We start from the raw sequence: 19,013 nt of genomic DNA on the forward strand, positions 1-19,013 counted from the left end.
TTATGAATTGGCTAATTGCTTTCCCTCCTGTGGATATTAACTGTAGAGCTCTTGGAAAGAATTGAATTCTTTTTGGAGAGAGACTGATGAAAATCTTGAGCCCCATCAGCCAGTCATCCAATTGTTTAACATTCAATTGAAGAGAAATCCTTTTTTAGACTGTTGATTTGAAGGTTAATAGAGTATTGCTCTTGATACAGTGCTAGAAAACTCCAAGACTACATATATTAAAAACTATTATCTAAAGTATCTACTGATTTTATCTGTTGGGCAAATTGCAAATAGAAGAGCAAAGTAGATAAAGTTTGCTGTGGCAGATAAATTACCTCAAATCTTTTGGATCTCTGTATTCTCTCTTTCTATCATAGACACATACACACATGCGCACACACATGTGCACACCCCCCACCACCACTGTCCTACCTTGTCACTCTTCCTGCTGTATTGTATTAGTTTTCCATTGGTGCTACAACAAATTAGCACAGACTTAGTGGCTCAGATAATATAAATTTTTATCTTACAATTCTGAAGGTTGAAGTCCAGAAGTCCAAAATGGATCTCACTGGGCTAAAAACCAAGATGTCGGCAGGTCTGAATTCCTTGCTGGAGGCTCTCAGGCAGAATCTCTTTCCTTTCCTTTTCCAGCTTCTAGAGGCTGCATTCGGAGAAGGCAATGGCAAGCCACTCCAGTACTCTTGCCTAGAAAATCCCATGGATGGAGGAGCCTGGTAGGCTGCAGTCCGTGGGGTTGCTAAGGGTCGGACACGACTGAGCGACTTCACTTTCACTTTTCACTTTCACACATTGGAGAAGGAAATGGCAACCCACTCCAGTGTTCTTGCCTGGAGAATCCCAGGGACAGGGGAGCCTGGTGGGCTTCCGTCTATGGGGTCACACAGAGTAGGACACGACTGAAGTGACTTAGCAGCAGCAGAAGCAGCAGCAGAGGCTACATTGCTTGACTTGTGGCTTCATCCTCCATCTTCAAACCAGCAATGACCAGTCAACTCTTTCTCATGGGGGATGGCTCTGACCTACCCTTCTCTCTCCCTTTCCCAGTGTTAAGGATCTTTTAATTAGATTGGACCCATCTAGGTACTAGAGGATAATCTTTATTTTAAAGTCAGCTGATTGTTAACATTAATTCCATCTTCAGCCTTAGTTCCCTTTTTCCATTATTGCCTAGCATGTTCTCAGATTCTGGGGATTGAGAAATGGACATCTTTGCCAGGGTGAGGGAGTGTGTTGTTCTTCTACCACATATGTCAAGTGCTCCAGACTTAATTCTATTCATTGGGTGCCCAGAATCCTTCACACTCATGTAAGGCTATTGTTTCCAAAAGATCTTGGAGTATAATGAACAGATAGGAACACCAGAATAGGAGAGAGAAGGCCAGGGTTAGAAAACAGCCTCTTCACTTATGAGCTATGTAACTTTGGGCAAATCACTTAACTTCCTGGAGCCTCCACTTCCTCATCCATGGCCTTTTCCTCCTTTCTTTATCAAAGTATACCTGTTCTGCATCCTTTTTAATAGGGCTCAACTGAGACCTCAAGATAATATGGAAAATACTAATTCATGCTAAGGCATTAATAAGTGATAATGGTTTCATGCATCACTATGCCCTTCCTTCTAACCCCCATACCCTCTCAATTACTATTTATAGTTTATAAGATGAATTCACCTGGAAGGAAGTCATTTTATTAAGTGTGCAGCAAATGTGAATGGACTGGGCTGCTGTCTTTTAAAGATGGCTTTGTCCCTGAACATTTAAGGAGAAAGTATCTATTGGATGACCAGAGGGTATGGTTTACCCTGGATATTCCAGTTTATACCTTTTGCCTTGTTTTACTCTCAAATGTCCTTATTTAGATGAAAAATTATATGGTCACTCTATTGGGTTGGCCAAAATTTTGTTTGGGTTTTTCTGTAACATCATCTGAAAAAACCCAAATGAACATTTTAGTCAGTACAATATTTGACACTTGTAAATGCCTTGAGTGTATTTATAAAATTCTCCTTTTACCTTAAATTTTCATGAAGGTAGGAGCATTTTTATTTTGTAGTTTCTCCTGTAAGTACCCTAGAATCTGTATACCATGTGTTCTGGGTAGCTGTTTCTAACTAACTATATTCTTTATTTTGCAGTTCAGCCATCATTATTTCTCCATGTTTATAAACTATCTGTTATGAACTGAGTTGGTCTCCCCCAATTCATATGTCAAAGTCCTAACCTTCAATTTGACTGTATTTGGAGAGAGGGCCTTTAAGGAGACAATTAACATTAAGTGAAGTCATGAGGATGGGGCTCCAATCCAATAGAACTGGTATTTTTACATGAAGAGGGAGAGAGACAAGGGGTGCCCATGCACAGAGAAAAGGCCATATTGAGGACACAAACGACACCACCACCTACAAGCCAAAGAAAGAGAGGCATCAGGAGAAATCAAATCTGCCAACATGTTCTGTTAGACTCCCCTCAGTCAGAACCGTGAGTAATGAATTTCTGCTGTTTAAGCTACATCAGTTCAGTTCAGTCGCTCAGTCATGTCCGACTCTTTGAGACCCCATGAATCACAGCACGCCAGGCCTCCCTGTCTATCGCCAACTCCTAGTCTGTGGTTATTTGTTATGTCAGCCCTAGCAGACTAATATAGTTTCTGTATAAGAAGCAGTTAGAGATATTGTTTAAAATGCAGTTTCCTGACTACTATCTCATACTGAATCAGAATTTCTGTGGTGGGGCTCAAGAAAGCTCAGGTGATTCTTATACACATTAAATTTGAGAATTCCTGAAATATGGACCTCAGGGCACTAAAAGGGCGGAGGGGCTTTTTCATATATCTTTGTCATGTCAAGTTTTTGTTCTCTCTTCAGGGACTTTCTACCTAGGTGTTAGCAGAAAATAGGGATTAAATATCCCAGTTATTTTTGGCATATCTGAAATTGTCAGTGAAAATTCCAGAAAGTCTGGAGGCTATGGGGACTATATGTTCAAGATAAATCAAGGAAGAGAGGAATATATTATTTTAGGGAGAAGTTGGTATCAAGACTAACCTAGAATTGGTTCTTTAAAAAGGTCATTGAAGGTGGATTTGACATTTGGCCACTGCTCCCTTTCTTCCTCCTCTGGGGCTAGTGCCCGATACTTGGAAATAATGCTTTGCCCATTTCCTTAGGGGCACTTAAGAAACTTTGGCTTTCAGTTCTATGCCTTTTGACTACCTACCTCTAATATAGATGCACTCAGTCCTCAGAGCTTGAGTCCCATCTCACTGGAAGCTAGATTAGGGACAGGACACCTAAGAGGCATGGATTCGATAAACGTCCTACTCTATAATGCATGAGATGTTCATGCCTCAAAAGTTAGGTACAACCTCAGAGTCGGTCCTAGTTGTAATTAGCTTGAATCCTTGCCGATTTCATGGACTATGGACGTCCAAAACCTTTCCCTGCATCCCTAAATATTCCAGTGTCCTCCTAATAATCCACATATGTAAATTATTATCAGTGTAGAATTTACTGAAATTTTATAGAGGCTATGGAGAATAATTTACATTACAGCAATGCAAATGACTTTAACATGTACCACAGACAGTATTAGCTACCACAACCCTGTGGAGTTTCACTAACTTCTTCTCTGAACCCAAGTCTCTTTCTAGCTGGCCAATTTCTTTCAGGTTCTCTCATATTTTAAGATAACAACAAAATTCCTTCCCCATTCCATTCATAGCAACAACGTGCCCATCCTAAGACTTGGTGCCGCCTGTTTATCCAGGTTGTTTTTTTTGGAGTGGGAAGAGGTTGGGGGAGTGGTGGGGAGGGTCACTTTCTATCTTTCTGCCTTAAACACCTACTAAGGCAGTCTTCCAATCCAAGACAGTGTTATTCTTGAGAGAAATTCTGGTGACCAACTTGGTCCCCATCTCTTTTCACAAAGATACAATTATTGCTGTTACTGCCATGAAACAGATAAAGATATAGCTAAATAAAAAGAACACTATAACACATGGTCAAGAGAAGAGAACTAAGTTTACTCAACTTGTCTTATATGTCCAGCACAAAGTAGGTGTTTTATATGTTTTCTTATGTAGTCTTCATGGTAAACATGTAAGGTGGAGGATCATTATTCGTCCCATATTCTTAGAAAAATAAGGATTGGAGAGGTCAAATAACTTCACCTAGTAAAAGGAAAATCCAGTATGTAAATTCAGGTCTGTGTCTTAACTGTTTTATGTGCCCTTGGAAAAATCATGTTCCCTCTCTGCATTTCAGTTCCTTATCTATAAAAAAGAAGCTCAGATCAAATTGCTTCTAAAGGCTTTTTAAGCATAGACAAACATGTTCTGTGACCTTTCCTTACTCCACTTGAAAAGTAAAACTGGAAGCTATAGTGTGCTTTGCTTAATTAAGATAGGACCTCATTAACATATAGATCCTGTTTTTCTTTTTTATTGTCCTTCCCCTGAAGTTGATAAGTTATGTGTATTTTATTTATTTGTATACTGGAAAGTGACTGGATTTTAGACACATGAGGTTCCAAATGTTTTAAAAGTATGATTGATTTGCTTCAAATCCCATTTTCCAATTTTTAAAAGTATTTTCAACTTTGTCCTGAAACAGAAAGGCTCAATGGTCCTTGCAATGTTAATGAATTGTATGGCAACTTTGCCCTTGGTTATGGGAAGCTGTATATGAGATATTCAAACAGAAGTCTCCTATCCTGAGCCATAACCATCAATTCCAAACTGTGAAGGCTGTTTCTCACACTGAGCATCATGGGTTGAAATGCTGCCATCTCTTCCAGTGTCTGTGTTGGTAGGGGAGGCAGGACCAAAGACAGAAGCACCCATTATCATGATAAATCCTCAGAGCAGGCTGTACTACCACAGTGACTGATATAGAGGAGATTGTGTGGTTTTAGGAAGCCTGTATTAGTGAAAAAATGTCACTGTGTAAGATGTTATTGAATCATGAATTTAGTGGCTAGGTATTGGCTCAGTCAATATCCCCATGAAGAAGAGGAAGTAGGAGGGTGGCATATAGGATCCTATTTGAATTTGTTTGAAAATAGAGAAAACAAAGGAATTTCTCAGGAGAGATACTAGAGACTGTGCTTTTTGTATAAAATTTGGTCACTTGGGTTATACTGTCCCTGTCTGACTAATCCTATTCTTACAATAAATAGAAATAGTTATAATAGATACCACTTACATTTATAGTGCTTTGCATGCATTCTTTTTTTGTGTGTGTTTTTTTACACTTTTATTTATTTTTATTTTATTTTTAAATTTTTTTTATTGGAGGCTAATTATTTTACAATATTATATTGGTTGGTTTTGCCACACATTGACATGAACCTGCCCCGGGTGTATATGAGTTCCCCTTTCTGAACCCCCCTCCCACCTCCCTCTTCTCCTTATCCTCCCTCTGGGTCATCCCCGCATACCAGCCCCAAGCATCCTGTAACATGCATAGACCCTGAACTGGTGATTCATTTCACATATGATAATATACATGTTTCAATGCCATTCTCCCAAACCATCCCACCCTCACCCTCTCCCACAGAGTCCCAAAGACTGTTCTATACATCTGTGTCTCTTTTGCTGTCTCGTATACACGGTTGTCATTTCCATCTTTCTAAATTCCATATATATGCGTTAGTATACTGTATTGGTGTTTTCCTTTCTGGCTTACTTCGCTATGTATACTAGGCTCTAGTTTCATCCACCTCATTAGAACTGATTCAAATGCATTCTTTTTAATGGCTGAGTAACTAGTCAAGGTTATGGTTTTTCCCGTGGTCATGTATGGATGTGAGAGTTGGACTGTGAAGAAAGCTGATCGCTGAAGAATTGATGCTTTTGAACTGTGGTGTTGGTGAAGACTCTTGAGAGTCCCTTGGACTGCAAGGAGATCCAACCAGTCCATTCTAAAGGAGATCAATCCTGGGTGTTCATTGGAAGGACTGATGCTAAAGCTGAAACTCCAATACTTTGGCCACCTCATGCGACGAGTTGACTCACTGGAAAAGACTCTGATGCTGGGAAAGGTTGGGGGCGGGAGGAGAAGGGGACGACAGAGAATGAGATGGCTGGATTGCATCACTGACTCTGTGGGACATGAGTTTGAGTGAACTCCGGAAGTTGGTGATGGACAGGGAGGCCTGGCGTGCTGTGATTCATGGGGTCGCGCAGAGTCAGACATGACTGAGTGACTGAACTGAACTGAACTGAACTGAATACTCCATTGTGTATCTGTACCAAAGCTTTCTTATCCATTCATCTGCAGATGGACATCTAGGTTGCTTCCATGTCCTGGCTATTATAAACAGTGCTGTGATGAACATTGGAGTACATGTGTCTCTTTCAATTCTGGTTTCCTTGGTGTGTATGCCCAGGAGTGTGATTGCTGGATCATATGGCAGTTCTATTTCCAGTTTTTTGAGGAATCTCCACACTGTTCTCCATAGTGGCTGTACTAGTTTGCATTCCCACCGACAGTGTGAGAGGGTTCCCGTCTCTCCACACCCTCTCCAGCATTTATTGCATGTAGACTTTTGGATAGCAGCCATTGTGACTGGTGTGTAATGGTATCTCATTGTGGTTTTGATTTGCATTTCTCTGATTATGAGTGATTGTATGCATTCTTTTATTTCACCATCACAACAACCCTAGATCGATAGATATTGTTGTCCACATTATACAGATGAGGAAGCTGAGGCTCAATGAGGTTAAATGACTTTCCCAAGGTTATATAGCTACTGAGTATCTGAACCAGAATGTGAACTCAGGTAGCTGCCTTCTCCGCCTTCCTGCTCCCTTCCCCATTACCTTCATTGCTTACACTCTCCTACCTCCTGGCCTGAATACCTCCTAGCCTGAATATCAAGTGATCACCTTGTGGAACCATTGGTGAAATAGTTTCCAAGAGAGTTAATATTGGTGGGCTAAGTAAATAAATGATATTAGACTGATTAACTGATCAAGCAATTACATATTCATTGAATGCTTACTGTGTGCCTGTCCTGGGGATACAGTGTTACAAAAACACCAGGATAACCCTTGCTCTCTTAAAACAAATAATGTAATTACTGGCATTATCCGCAATGATAACCAAGCTATGTATAGCAATTTAAGTTTAAATTATTTAAAGTCAAAGAGTTAACTCAGTCTCTTAGTTACATTCACATTTCAAGGACTCAATAGCCACATGCTAATGACCACTGTACTGGGCAGCACAGATGTGGAACATTTATTTCCAAACATAGGAAGTTCTATTGGACAAAACTTAGATAATTAATATGGTGGCTCAGATACTAAAGAATCTGCCTGCAATGTAGGAGAGCTGGGTTCAATCCCTGTGTCAGGAAGATCCCCTGGAGAAGGGAATGGCAACATATTCTAGTATTCTTGCCTGGAGAATTCCATGGACAGAGGAGCCTGGCAGGCTAGTAGCAGAGCCAGACATGACTCAGCGACTATAACTTTTTTCACTTTAGATAATTAATAACAATTGGGTTGAGTGAGAAAGAAGAGTGGCAGGGTGTTAAAGAATTCATATTTTAAAGGCAATGCCAAAGAATGCTCAAACTACCACACAACTGCACTCATCTCACATGCTAGTAAAGTAATGCTCAAAATTCTCCAAGCCAGGCTTCAGCAATATGTGAACCATGAACTTCCAGATGTCCAAGCTGGTTTTAGAAAAGGCAGAGGAACCAGAGATCAAATTGCCAACATCCGATGGATCATGGAAAAAGCAAGAGAGTTCCAGAAAAACATCTATTTCTGCTTTACTGACTATGCCAAAGCCTTTGACTGTGTGGATCACAATAAACTGTGGAACATTCTGAAAGAGAAGGGAATACCAGACCACCTGACCTGCCTCTTGGGAGACCTATATGTAGGTCAGGAAGCAACAGTTAGAACTGGACATGGAACAACAGACTGGATCCAAATAGGAAAAGGAGGACGTCAAGGCTGTATATTGTCATCCTGCTTATTTAACTTATATGCAGAGTACATCATGAGAAATGCTGGGCTGGAAGAAGCACAAGCTGGAATCAAGATTGCTGGGAGAAATATCAATAACCTCAGACATGCAGATGACACCACCCTTATGGCAGAAAGTGAAGAGGAACTAAAAAGCCTTTTGATGAAAGTGAAAGTGGAGAGTGAAAAAGTTGGTGTAAAGCTCAACATTCAGAAAACTAAGATCATGGTATCTGGTCCCATCACTTCATGGAAAATAGATGGGGAAACAGTGGAAACAGTGTCAGACTTTATTTTTTTGGGCTCCAAAATCACTGCAGATGCTGATTGCAGCCATGAAATTAAAAGATGCTTACTCCTTGGAAGGAAAGTTATGACCAACATAGACAGCATATTAAAAAGCAGAGACATTACTTTGCCAACAAAGGTCCATCTAGTCAAGGCTATGGTTTTTCCCGTGGTCATGTATGGATGTGAGAGTTGGACTGTGAAGAAAGCTGATCACCGAAGAATTGATGCTTTTTTTTTTTTTTTATAGGCAAAGAGGTTTTGTGTTTTTATTTTTAAAAGGATATGTGTTTGGTGTATATATATATATAAATACACATGTTCATATATGCATGGAAAACATTAGTGTATTAACAGCAATCATATCTGGGGAATGGAATTGTGCGATTTGAGAAGTGCACAGAAAAATTGATTTTCTTTTTTTTTTTTATCTAAAAAAGAATTTTATTAAAAAAGCACAAATGCAAAGAAATGAACAGAGGAAAATCCATGCGTCGAACCTGGACTGGTCACTTATGATAATATACATGCTACAATTCCATTCTCTCCAATCATTCCACCTTCACCCTCTCCCACAAAGTCCCAAAGACTGTTCTAAATGCCTATGTCTCTTTTGCAGTCTCTTATACAGAGTTCAGGTTACCATTTTTCTAAATTCCATATATATGCGTTAATATACGGTATTGATGTTCTTCTTTCTGGCTTACTTCACTCTGTATAATTGGCTCCAATTTCATCCACCTCATTAAAACTGATTCAAATGCATTCTTTTTGATGACTGAGAAATACTCCATTGTGTATATGTACCAAAGCTTTCTTATCCATTCATCTGCAGATGGACATCTAGGTTGCTTCCATGTCCTGGCTATTATAAACAGTGCTGCGATGAACATTGGAGTACATGTGTCTCTTTCAATTCTGGTTTCCTCGGTGTGTATGCCCAGGAGTGCGATCGCTGGATCATATGGCAGTTCTATTTCCAGTTTTCTGAGGAATCTCCACACTGTTCTCCATAGTGGCTGTACTAGTTTGCATTCCCACCAACAGTGTAAGAGGGTTCCCTTCTCTCCACACCCTCTCCAGCACTTATTGCATGTAGACTTTTGGATAGCAGCCGTTCTGACTGGTGTGAAATGGTATCTCATTGTGGTTTTGATTTGCATTTCTCTGATGATGAGGGATGTTGAGCATTTTTTCATGTGTTTATTAGCCATCTTTATGTCTTCTTTGGAGAAATGTCTGTTTAGTTCTTTGGCCCATTTTTTGATTGGGTCACTTAGTTTTCTGGAATTAAGCTGCAGGAGCTGCTTGTATAATTTGGAGATTAATCCTTTATCAGTTGCTTCATTTGCTATTATTGTCTCCCATTCTGAAGGTTGTCTTCTCACCTTGCTTAGAGTTTCCTTTGCTGTGCAGAAGCTTTTGATTTTAATTAGGTCCCATTTGTTTATTTTTGCTTTTATTTCCAATATTCTGGGAGGTGGGTCTTGGAGGATCCTGCTGTGATTTATGTCGGAGAGTGTTTTGCCTACGTTCTCCTCTAGGAGTTTTATAGTTTCTGGTCTTACATTTAGATCTTTAATCCATTTTGAGTTTATTTTGGTGTATGGTGTTAGGAAGTGTTCTAGTTTCATTCTTTTACAAGTGGCTGACCAGTTTTCCCAGCACCACTTGTTAAAGAGACTGTCTTTTCTCCATTTTATATTCTTGCCTCCTTTGTCGAAGATAAGGTGTCCATAGGAGCGTGGGTTTATCTCTGGGCTTTCTATTTTGTTCCATTGATCTATATTTCTGTCTTTATGCCAGTACCATACTGTCTTGATGACTGTGGCTTTGTAATAGAGCCTGAAGTCCGGCAGGTTAATTCCCCCAGTTCCATTCTTCTTCCTCAAGATTGCTTTGGCTATTCGAGGTTTTTTGTATTTCCATACAAATTGTGAGATTATTTGTTCTAGTTCTGTGAAAAATATTGTTGGTAGCTTGATAGGGATTGCATTGAATGTATAAATTACTTTGGGTAGTATACTCATTTTTACAATATTTATTCTTCCAATCCACGAACACGGTATATTTCTCCATCTATTCATGTCCTCTTTGATTACTTTCACTAGTGTTTTATAGTTTTCTATGTACAAGTCTTTTGTTTCCTTAGGTAGATATATTCCTAAGTATTTAATTGTTTTCATTGCAACAGTGAATGGAATAGTTTCCTTAATTTCTCTTTCTATTTTCTCATTATTAGTGTATAGGAATGCAAGGGATTTCTGTGTGTTGATTTTATATCCTGCAACTTTGCTGTAATCATTGATTAGCTCTAGTAGTTTTCTGGTAGAGTCTTTAGGGTTTTCTGTGTAGAGGATCATGTCATCAGCGAACAGTGAAAGCTTTACTTCTTCTTTTCCAATTTGTATTCCTTTTATGTCTTTTTCTGCTCTGATTGCTGTGGCCAAAACTTCCAGAACTATGTTGAATAGTAGTGGTGAGAGTGGGCACCCTTGTCTTGTTCCTGACTTTAGGGGAAATGCTTTCAGTTTTTCACCATTGAGGATAATGTTTGCTGTGGGTTTGTGATAGAATTGATGCTTTTGAACTGTGGTGCTGGAGAAGACTCTTGAGAGTCCCTTGGACTGCAAGGAGGTCCAACCAGTCCATTCTAAAGGAGATCAATCCTGGGTGTTCATCGGAAGGACTGGTGCTAAAGCTGAAACTGCAATACTTTGTCCACCTCATGCGAAGAGTTGACTCATTGGAAGAGACTCTGATGCTGGGAGGGATTGGGGGCAGGAGGAGAAGGGGACAACAGAGGATGAGATGGCTGCATGGAATCACCGACTTGATGGACATGAGTTTGAGTGAACTCTGGGAGTTGGTGATGGACAGGGAGGCCTGGCATGCTGCGATTCATGGGGTCGCAGAGTCGGACATGACTGAGCAACTGAACTGAACTGAAGTCTGGGAGTGGAGAAGGAAATGCAACCCACTCCAGTGTTTTTGCCTGGAGAATCCCAGGGACAGGGGAACCTGGTGGGCTGCCATCTATGGGGTCGCACAGAGTCGGATATGACTGAAGTGATTTAGCAGCAGCAGCTAGTCTGGGAGGCTTTCCTGGGGAAAGTGACATTTGAGCTGAGCTTTCAGTCTGAAATAACTAAGCCGTTGCCAAGTGAGGAACCTTCTGTAGGTACTCCGTGTGTGTGTGCTCAGTCATGTCTGGCTTTTTGCGACCCCATGGACTATTGCCCGCTGGGCTCCTATGTCCATGGGATTCTCCAGGCAAGAATACTGGAGTGGGTTGCCATGCCCTCCTCCAGGGGACCTTACTGACCCTGGGATCACACCTGTATCTCATTATGTCTCCTGCATCGCAGGCAGATTCTTTACCTCTGAGCCACCTAGGAAGCCCTAGGTACTTCCTGCTATGAGGTAAATTAACTCTGGAAATGACAGCAGTAGATTTGATCAACTTGTCCAGGGTGCAAAGGCACCTACCTTCTCCCTTCAATGGACCCAAACTTAGCCAAACAAGAGAACAGAATAGAGGAAGTACAGAACTGTCTCACACCTGTGCTCCTTAAGATCAGGATGGTAGAGCCTGGGGCCATGGTCCTGCATTCATTTTTGGTGCTTTGTTTTTTTTTTTTTAAAAAAACTCTGTAACTCTTTTTGAGATACTCGGAGATCCAAACCTGGCTGTCAGTATTTAATTTGATAGAATAATGATATGGTTCAGAGTATATCCTGAGCGGGGGAGAAGGTGTTTGTGCTTAGATACATCTGTGCTGTGTCGAGAGCTACATGTTCTATGAGCCTCTCTAGCTTGAACACCCACACATCTGCAGGCAGGAAGTTCAGTTCAGGTTCTCAATCTAGCTAAGTTGCAAGTGTGTGGTGTTTGCTCTATCTTTAATTAGAATGGAATGCAATTGCGGTTTATCTCTGTCATCGTCTATATCTCATCATTTAGATCTGTCATCTATCTCTATCACCTATCATTATGATCTGTTATATATCTATTCTCCTGAAGTCCTAGGCAGAATCTTCAATGTTATACAAATCCTAAATCCCTCCTTTTGGTGTATTCCACTCAGGCCCAGGTTCTTTCTCTGACCAGGGCACCAAGGCTGTTCTCTCCAATGTCAACATCATGAAATAGGAATATTTTGTGTTTACTATGCAGAGACAGAAAACAGTCTCCAAAAGGTGAATTTGACTTGACAGGTAACATGATATTACCACAATTAGTTATGTCGATAAAAACCACCAATAAAGGGACTTCCTGGCTGGTCTAGTGGTTGAGATTCTGTGCTTCCACTGCAGGGGGCGCAAGTTCTATCCCTGGAGGGGAAACTAAGATCCTGTATGATTGCTGTGTGGTGCAGCCAAAAAAACAACAAACCAACCACTAATAAAAGCTGTGTATTTGGTATCATAGAAATTGGCAAAAAATCAGGTTGATTCTGTGAACTTCTCAACTCTCAGCCAAATATATTAGTATCATGTGGGAGTCACATTACCGAGAATTGGAATGGCTGGGTTCTCCAAAATCTTCCCAGTTTTTTAAACACAGAAACAGTTGTGTCAGCCTCTGTGCGTCTGCCTGCTGTTTGTCTCACTTCCATATTAAAGTGCTTTTTTTTAATGCATCCCATTGCTACTGTTTTTTTTTGGAAGGAGCACTGTTTCTGTAGATGATAGTCTCTTTAAATACTGCTTCTTCCCCTTTGATTTAGTTTCCTTCTTGCAGCTGCCCCTCAGAGATCTTGACACACTGGATATGGCTGGAATCCAGGTCCTGTCTCTCTCAGTTTTCGTCACATGTTCTGAGCTTTGTCAGAGCCATTCTGTATTTGATTTATCTTCTGCCAGGATGGTGGCTCCATATTCAATCTGTTTGCCAAGTGCTTCTGAGGCAGCGTTTTCAAAGCAGATAATTTAATTTTTCCATTTTCAGAAAGCAAAGAGCAAGCCACCTTATTAACTGGAAATGTGCTTATTTGGTGCTGTGTGAGGGCTGACATTATCCCCCTGAATCTTAGGAAGCTCATTGTGTTCCTGAGGTTTAATTCTCCTTCTTAAAGATCTCTGTGATTCTCCCATCCCCCACCCCCACACATATCCTCAGATGCAGACATACTTACATACTTCCAACTTTTCCAATTCTGTCAGTTCCTTGAGACTCAGTGTAAGTCTCCTCCTCTCCTTGTATTCTTCCCCAGTAAGGGAACCTGTGTTGTTTTTTCTCATCTCCTTCAGTGCCTGTTGTCTGCAACATACCATTTAGCATGTGCTTATTATATTGTCTTGTATTATCCATTGAACTTCAGGTTACATGCAGTGATGGTGAGCCATTGTAGAATTTTGCGTGAAATAGTTACATGATCTGATTAGTGATTTAAAAAGATGACTGATGGCATGGAGGCTGATTAGGAGGTTGAGAGATTGGAGGACTGAGGGAGTGAGTACCATGGCAATAGAAATTGAGAAGAAAGCACAGATTTCAGAGGTGTTTGTGAGCAAAATCGATAGGACTTACTGATTGATCGGATGAGAAGGGCCAGAGGCAGGGAGCAGAAGTCTAGAATTGACTCTCAGTTTTCTGGTTTGGACTACTGAGTGGGTGTTAGTGCCACTCACTGAGGCAAGGAACAGAAGTCAGCCCGCTCCCTCCTGGGTCTCCTCCCCTTCCTCCTGCAATCCCATATGGGTCCACCGTAGGTGCTCAAAAATGCATGATATTAATTTTATTCTGTTAAGAGAGAAGAGAAAGTCTTGCCTTTTCTTTGTGTCCTGCCTTAGCTTATATAAGATACTTCCTGCAGTGGAAGGATGTTAGTTTCATGGCCTCTTTGTTGTTGCTACTCTGTGACTCTTCTCTCTGCTGCTATGATCTATTTTTGCATTTCTGTGGTCTATGATGCAAGTTCTGGACTCACTACTGGGCTTACCAGTCCAGTAGTGCCACATACTTCTCTTTGTCCACAAAATGATCTCGTCACAGCAGTCACTTACATTTGAACAGTGATTTAGAATTTAGCAGGTGTGTTCAGATGTGCTTTATCTCCTTTGCTCCCTATTACTGCATGTGAGGTAGGCAGTTAAGTAGGTTTAACTGTCCCTGTTTCATAGATAAAGGAGTTTAGGATGTTGGAGATGCAACCTGTCAAGCATCACAGATCTAGTAAGTGGCATAACTGGGACTCTCCCTCCACAGCCATTGTATTTACTTTAATTGATCAAGTCAATTCTTGCCTTGCTGTCTGGTACCCGTGTGTTTCCAGACTCCTCATGACCTGTCTGACTTCTACCCTTGTCCACTGTGACCTCCTGCTTTTGGTTTACCTGCCTCGCTCATACCTATACTTTGCCCTGTATATATACATCTCTTGCTTTGGCTTTCCCAGTCCAGGCACCTTCCCCTGTTCCTTGTACTACAGTCTTGGCATTGACACAAGACTTCCAGATGAATTTGTGGCACTGGAACTTTTTCTTCCCAAGAACATAGAGGAACACCCACTTTCAGTCTGTTGGACCTGAGGAAATATTGGCCTTTGAACTCTGTTACTTGCAAAATGTTACATTTGTGGATATGAGCAGTGAAAGAAGGCATAATAAGCGAGGCAAGATTTCCAACCCACATCCTGCCTCCTCCAACACAGATCTCCTTTAAGGGTTTCAGTGGGCTGCATTGCCTGAGCCTCTATCTCCCTGTGAGTACATGAATCTCCATACTTAAATGTTTGGTATTGAGCATTTGGGACAATTGCTTCATTAATATAATAGCAACAAACAGCTTTCTGGATTATATAGATTGTCGGTAGGTACATTCTTCTCGACACTGAAATGGTTTCATTGGTGGCCCTCTGTATGTCTCTGTGGACCCAGTGGGAGCCAGGGTTGCTTAAGCTTCCTTAGCACTTCAGTGTTTTATAGTTGAGCAGCAAGTATTTGAGAAACACCTACCGACAGGGATGTTATAAACAAACTCCTTGCTCTTGAGCCTACCATCTAATTGGGAAGGGAAACCTTACATTTCTTCCCACTATGACTGAGCAGCACACAACACAGTTATAAACTTATGCTAGGGAGATTGGGACAGAAAATGAGATATGGGCCAGGCTACTTGAAGAAGCTTCCTGAAAGGGAGGACCTTTGAACCGATGCTGAGAGCACGGGTTAAGGTTTTGATTGCAGCGTGTGTTTGTGAATCAGTGTTACTGCTACTATTTTGGGATACCGGAATGGCATGATAGAAACCCCATATTTAATTCTTTTTCAAGGAATATTTCTCTTCATCTCAGATGACAAGTTCAGGAGGGGGCCTGTCAAAGGAGGTTTTGTTTCTTTTTTTTCCCCTTTTTTTGATTATGCCAAATCTTACATTCTGTGTTCCATCATTCTACGGTTTGGTTCTTTTGCAATATGATTTTAGGATCTGGTGTGAACTTAGTCCAGGACACTCCTCTTCCAAGTCAGTTTTCCACTTTAGGTGAAAACTGAGTTTGTACTTTTGAGATAATTGTTCTAAGAAGACAGTGCTGCTAAAATACAGGCTAGAATAGAAAAGTTAACTTTGTGTAGCTCTGAGATGCAATTTTCTCTGTTCTTCCTTGGCAAAGATGATGCTGTGACTGGGGAGCCTTCTCAGAGTGACAGATCTGTGTGGGCTGAAGCCCCAGTTTGATCATGAGGGGGCGGGAGATGGAAATTTCTCTTCTTTATGATGGGTTCTGATGCCGGCAACTGTATGTTCTGGGAGCTACTGTTGGGGGCATGATGCATGCCTTGTTTCTCAGTGGAACATTATGGAGCAAATAGCATCTGAAACATGTTTTTGCAAGTGAGGCACAGTGCAGGATAATGACGAACAGAGGAAATAATAATTTGTTGCATAGAACAGATTTGTTGGAGCTGTGGCCTACACAAATGTTGCATCCAAAATCAAACCCAGTAGCTAGACCCAGTGTTTCACTTTTTTTGAAGATTTTCCTAGATGATAGGGTGGACTGGGGTAAATTCCATGTCTCAGTTTGGGGGAGGGGATTGTTAAAGAAAAATGGGCTGAAATAGTTGGCCCTTGACCAACTGTGAAGTTGGAAAAATATGTCTAATATCCTACCTTTCTTTTTTGTTTTGCTGCTTTGCTCTTGTTATTCTCCACTGGTGAATCTAGAATCCCCCTCTGTTAAGGTTATAGTGAAACAACAGTGGTAACTTTTTTAGAGAGGGGAATATACCTGGGATACAGGGCTGTTGGCAGGACTGCCTGGTGTAAAAGACTCTGTCTCCAAAAGAGGAGGCTTAGTGTAAGCATGATGCCCTGGGGATGGGGCAAATTCTTGTTCGTTATGGGTCATGGCTGTAAATTGATTGAAGGACTCATTAGTAGGAATTTGGGTCTCTCCTGGGGGTCTCCCTGTTTGCTGAATAGACGTGTGTTTGTGGAGGGATAGAAAAAAATGAAGGTGCATATATATTAATAAAAATATTCTCAAAGACTTCTTTAGGATGGATTCAAAAGGGAGAAGTTATCTACAGGGTGAAATTAATAAATAGCATTTATTGAACCCTTGTCATATGGCAAGCATGTTATATAAAGTTTGTATTTAATTCTCATGATAAGCTTATGAGGTAGGCAGTTTTATTCACATTTTATGTACAAATAAAATGAAGTCAAGTTGCCCGGGGTCAGAGAACTGAAAGTGATTAAACTAGGATTGATTGATGCATTGATTTTTTGAATTGAGATAAAATGTATAACCTAAAATTTATCATTTAACCTCCTTGAATCAGGATTAGTTTTTCATTCTGTTTTAAAAGTTATCCCTCATGGCAGCGGTGGCGGTGGCTGGTTGGGTGCAGTGCTATAGCAACTGAGTTGCTGCTAGCCTGGTTGAGCTCCAGTCTTGCCTGCGCATGCCCCCGGGGCTTCACACACCTAATGCTGCCCAGGCACTGAGTCTGCCCTGGCCAGGACGATGGTGGAGTATTTCCTGGGCCAGAGCATGCTCTGGAGTTCCTGGGACCAAGTGTTTGCTGCCTTCTGGCAGCGGTGCCCAAATCCCTATAGCAAACATGTCTTGATGGAAGACATAGTGCACCGAGAGGTGACCTCTGACCAGAAGCTCCTGTCTGAGGACTCCTGTCCAAGACGAACAGGATGCCCCACTGGGCTGAGTGACTGTTTCCTGCCAGTGTTGCTCACTTAGTGTACATCCTGGAAGATTCTATTGTGGACCCAAAAAACCAGACCATGGCCACCTTCACCTGGAACATCAACCACACCCAGCTGATGGTGGTGGAGGAATGATGTGTTTACTGTATGAACTCTGATAACAGCGGCTGGACTGAAATCTGCTGGGAAACCTGGGTATCCTCTAGCTTATTTGGCGTCTCCAGAGCTTTCCAGGAATTTGGTCTTGCACGGTTCAAAACCAACGTGACCATGACTATGAAGGGTTTTGAATACATCTTGGCCAAGCTGAAAGGTGAGTTCCCACCCCAAACCCTTGTTGAAACAGCCAAGGAAGCCAAGGAGAAGGCCAAAGAGATGGCAGTGGCAGCTATGGAGAAGGCCAAGGACCTTGCCAGCAAGGCAGCCACCAAGAAGCAGTAGCAGCAGCAGTTTGTGTAGCCAGCCCAGGCCCCGAGGCAGCAGCCTAGCAGACTACCGGCTCCAGTCTCTGTGCCCCTTCCTCCTGTAGTTTATTATTAAAAGCCAGCTTCCAGTCTTGTTGGCTGTCTGGATGGTGGGCTGGGGGTAGGTGCCCTGTTTGGCATCTGCAGCACAGCCGGTCAGTTACCCATGTCTGAGCCGGCCTTCTTACTCCTGCATCAGGTGGCTGAGGACAGAGGCCCAGTGACTTGCCCAGGGTGACTGCATCCAGGTGAAATGGTCGTAAATGCTAGACTGTAAGCTCCGTGAGGGCAGGGACTGTTGTTTTATCCTCTGATGTGTCCCAAGTATATGAAACAAAATCTTGCGTGTAACAGGCACTCAATAAATACTTACTGAAATTAAAATTATCTTTAAGTGAAGTTGTCTTTTCTGGTGTGCATTTTTATGAGTTCTTACACACACATAGAGTCACAAAACTACCACCACAATGAAGATACAGAATAGTTCCGTCTCCCCCGAAAGATCCCTTGTGCTGTTCCATTTGAGTTAAACCCTCTACTCACTTCTAACCTCTATTCACTGTGTAAACAACTGATCAGTTTTCCATCACTATAGTTTTTTTTCCAGAATGTCATATTCATGGAATCATACAGTTGTTGTTGTTGTTTAGTCACTCAGTCATCTCAGACTCTCTGTGACTCCACAGACTGCAGCACACCAGGCTTCCCTATCCTTTACTGTCTTCCAGAGCTTGCTCAAACTCATGTCCATTGAGTTGGTGATGCCATCCAACCATCTCATCCTCTGTTGTCCCCTTCTCCTCCCACCTTCAATCTTTCCCAGCAACAGGGACTTTTCTAATGATTGGGCTATTCGCATCAGTTGGCCAAAGTATTGGAGCTTCAGCATCAGCCCTTCCAGTGAATATTCAGGGTTGATTTCCTTTAGGATTGACTGGTTTGATCTCCTTGCTGTCCAAGGGACTCTCAAGAGTCTTCTCCAGCACCACGTTCAAAACCATCAAATCTTTGGCACTCAGCCTTCTTTATGGTCCAACTCTCACATCCATACATGACCACTGGAAAAACCATAGCTTTGACTATTCAAACCTTTG

General features: G+C 41.6%; 1 long non-coding RNA gene and 1 pseudogene across 7 annotated transcripts in view; both read left to right on the forward strand.

Moving 5' to 3' along the window:
- LOC129563799 (uncharacterized) overlaps positions 1–19,013 on the forward strand; it is a 519,846-nt gene that overhangs the window by 266,218 nt on the left and 234,615 nt on the right. The gene's annotated exons all lie outside the window — the stretch shown is intronic.
- Positions 17,219–17,959, forward strand: LOC129563798 (PRELI domain-containing protein 1, mitochondrial pseudogene; annotated as a pseudogene).

The sequence above is a fragment of the Moschus berezovskii genome, chromosome X (genome assembly GCF_049115385.1).
Source record: "Moschus berezovskii isolate FMDL1 chromosome X, NW_MosBer_1.0, whole genome shotgun sequence".
In the NCBI taxonomy this organism is placed as follows: Eukaryota; Metazoa; Chordata; class Mammalia; order Artiodactyla; family Moschidae; genus Moschus; species Moschus berezovskii.